Below are 3,479 nucleotides of genomic sequence, written 5' to 3' on the forward strand. Positions count from 1 at the left end.
CTCATGCACTTGTTACAGAAAGTCGAGGGAGAAGTCAAAGCAGGTTCTCTCACGGCAAGCAAGATGGAGAATCCAGCAATAGAAAAGGCAAATGGAAGCCAAGAGGAAGATCTCAGTCAAGGAAGGGTTTTAAATGTTATTATTGTGACAAGCCTGGGCATATGCAAAAAGATTGCAGAAAGTATAAGAGAGATAAAAAGGGTAGAGATGAAGACAAGAATGAAGAGAACGGGACAGCTGCAGTTGTGTCTGATGGTGATGTTGCCATTGTGTGTAATGATGGCTGTGTTAATCTTGCATGTCAAGATACCACCTGGGTTGCAGATTCAGCAGCTTCTTACCATGTTACACCCCGACGTGATTTTTACACATCCTACACTGCTGGTGACTTTGGTCAAGTTAGGATGGGAAATCAAGGGATGGCTAGTGTTGTGGGCATTGGAGATATTTGGTTGGAAACTAATACTGGGTGCAAGTTGCTACTCAAAGATGTTAGGCATGTGCCTGATATGCGCCTACATTTGATCTCTACTGGTACTCTTGATGAAGAAGGCTATCACAGTTACTTTGGAGATGGTAAATGGAAGCTCTCCAGAAATTCCCTAATTATTGCTAAAGGGAAGAAGATGGGTCTCTACATGTCACAAGCCAAGGTGATCAAAGGGGAGGTGAATGCAATTGAAGATTGCTCTACTGATCTATGGCATAAGCGGCTTGGACATTTGAGTGAGAAAGGCCTTGGCATCCTTGCCAAGAAGAACTACCTTCCTTTAAAAGGTATGAACTTGAACACATGTACTCATTGTTTAGTTGGTAAACAACATAGAGTTGCATTTCAAAGATCACCTCCACATAGAAGATCACATGTTCTTGATTTAGTTCATACTGATGTTTGCTCAATGATTGATAAGTCTCTTGGAGGTGCATTGTACTTTGTTAGTTTTATTGATGATCACTCCAGGAAGATTTGGGCCATTTGTTTGAAATCCAAAGATCAGGTGCTTGATGTCTTTAAGGATTTCCATGCCAGAGTTGAAAGAGAAACTGGTAGAAAGCTGAAATGTGTTCGAGTAGACAATGGTGGTGAATACAGGGGTCCTTTTGAGAAGTACTGCAGGGAACATGGTATCAAGTTGGAGAAGACAGTTCCTAAGACTCCACAGCAGAATGGAGTGGCTGAGAGAATGAACAGAACAATTGTTGAAAGAATTAGATGTATGCTCTCTCATGCAAAGCTGCCTAAGTCCTTTTGGGGTGAGGCAATGAAGACTGCAGTTGCCATGATCAACATTTCTCCATCAGTTCCTCTTGAGTTTGATGTTCCAGATAGAGTTTGGAAAGGAAAGGATGTTTCCTATGCACACTTGAGAGTGTTTGGATGCAGAGCATTTGTACATGTTCCAAGGGATGAAAGGTCTAAGCTTGATAGCAAGACAAAGCAGTGTATTTTCTTGGACTCTGAAGATGATGAGTTTGGTTATAGGTTATGGGATCCAAAGGAGAAGAAAATTGTGAGAAGCAGAGATGTTATCTTCTTTGAAGATCAAACCATTGAAGACTTTGAACTGAAGGAGAAAACAGAGTCTACTACTTTTATTCCATCTAATTCAAATCCAGCACCTACTCCACAGTTATCTTTGATGCCTGCTAATCATGGGGGAGACTTGCAAAATGATGAAAATGATGGTTTTCTTAATGAGCCATTAGTTGGTGATCCTGAATCAGCTAATGATGATATTGATGTTATTCCTGAACAGGTTATGCAGGAAGCTCCAGATGAGCCACAATTGAGGAGGTCAACTAGACCTCGCCAACCTTCCACCAAATACTCTCCTCATGAGTATGTGCTGGTTGCTGACGGGGGAGAGCCAGAATGCTTTGATGAAGCCATGTCACATAAGAAGAAAAGTGAGTGGTTGAAAGCAATGCAAGAAGAGATGAAATCCTTGCATGAAAACCATACCTTTGAGTTAGTGAAGCTTCCTAAAGGTAAGAGAGCACTCAAGAACAAATGGGTGTTCAGGTTGAAAATTGATGAACATTGCTCACAACCAAGGTACAAGGCAAGATTGGTTGTGAAAGGTTTCGGTCAGAAGAAGGGTATTGATTTTGAAGAAATCTTTTCACCAGTGGTCAAGATGTCTTCAATCCGAGTTGTGCTTGGCTTAGCTGCTAGTTTGAATCTTGAAGTTGAGCAACTTGATGTGAAAACTGCGTTTCTCCATGGTGATTTAGATGAGGAGATCTACATGGAACAACCTGAAGGGTTTGAAGCAAAAAGTAAAGAGCAGCTAGTTTGCAAGTTGAAAAAGAGCTTATATGGGTTAAAGCAAGCTCCAAGACAATGGTACAAGAAGTTTGATTCTTTCATGGTGGATCATGGTTATGACAGGACCACTTCTGATCATTGTGTATTTATGAAAAGGTTTCCAGATGGAAACTTTATTATTCTCCTGTTGTATGTGGATGATATGTTGATTGTTGGCCATGATGCTAAGAAGATTCAGATTTTGAAGGAAGAGTTAAGCAAGTCTTTTGCAATGAAAGACTTAGGACCGGCAAAACAGATTCTTGGCATGAAGATCACACGTGACAGGAAGAAGGAGAAACTTTGGCTATCTCAAGAGAGATATGTCCAAAAGGTACTTGAGAGATTCAACATGAGCAACTCCAAACCAGTTTGTTCTCCACTTGCAAGCCACTTTAAACTAAGTTCTAAGCAGTGTCCTTCAAGTGATGAAGAAAGAGATGAGATGAAAAAGGTTCCTTATGCATCCGCAGTTGGTAGCTTGATGTATGCCATGGTTTGCACAAAGCCGGATATAGCTCATGCAGTTGGTATGGTTAGTCGGTTCCTCTCCAATCCTGGTAAAGAACACTGGTCAGCAGTGAAATGGATACTCAGGTATCTCAAAGGTACTTCTAGTTTCAGCTTATGTTTTGGTAATGATAAACCTGTGTTGGATGGATACACAGATGCAGATATGGCTGGTGATGTTGATTCTAGAAAGTCCACATCAGGATACTTGATGAAGTTTGCAGGGGGAGCAGTCTCATGGCAATCAAGGTTGCAAAAATGTGTGGCATTATCCACTACAGAGGCTGAATATATTGCTCTTACTGAAGGAGGCAAAGAGTTGTTATGGATGAAGAAGTTCTTACATGAACTTGGCCTAGTTCAAGAGAACTTTGTGTTGCACTGTGATAGTCAAAGTGCAATCCATCTCAGTAAGCATCCTACTTTTCACTCTCGGTCAAAGCACATTGAGGTTAGATATCAATGGATTCGAGATGCTATGGAGATGAAGTCATTTGTTGTCGAGAAGATCCATACCGATGACAACGTGTCAGACATGATGACCAAACCTCTACCGAGAGAGAAGTTTGAGTTTTGCAGAAGGGAAGCAGGCTTATCAGAGCCTCATAAATTGAAGCTTACATGTTGATCGCCAGTATGGCGAATTCCTCACATGGTGCGT

This window comes from Populus nigra, chromosome 7 (genome assembly GCF_951802175.1).
Source record: "Populus nigra chromosome 7, ddPopNigr1.1, whole genome shotgun sequence".
Classification (NCBI taxonomy): Eukaryota; Viridiplantae; Streptophyta; class Magnoliopsida; order Malpighiales; family Salicaceae; genus Populus; species Populus nigra.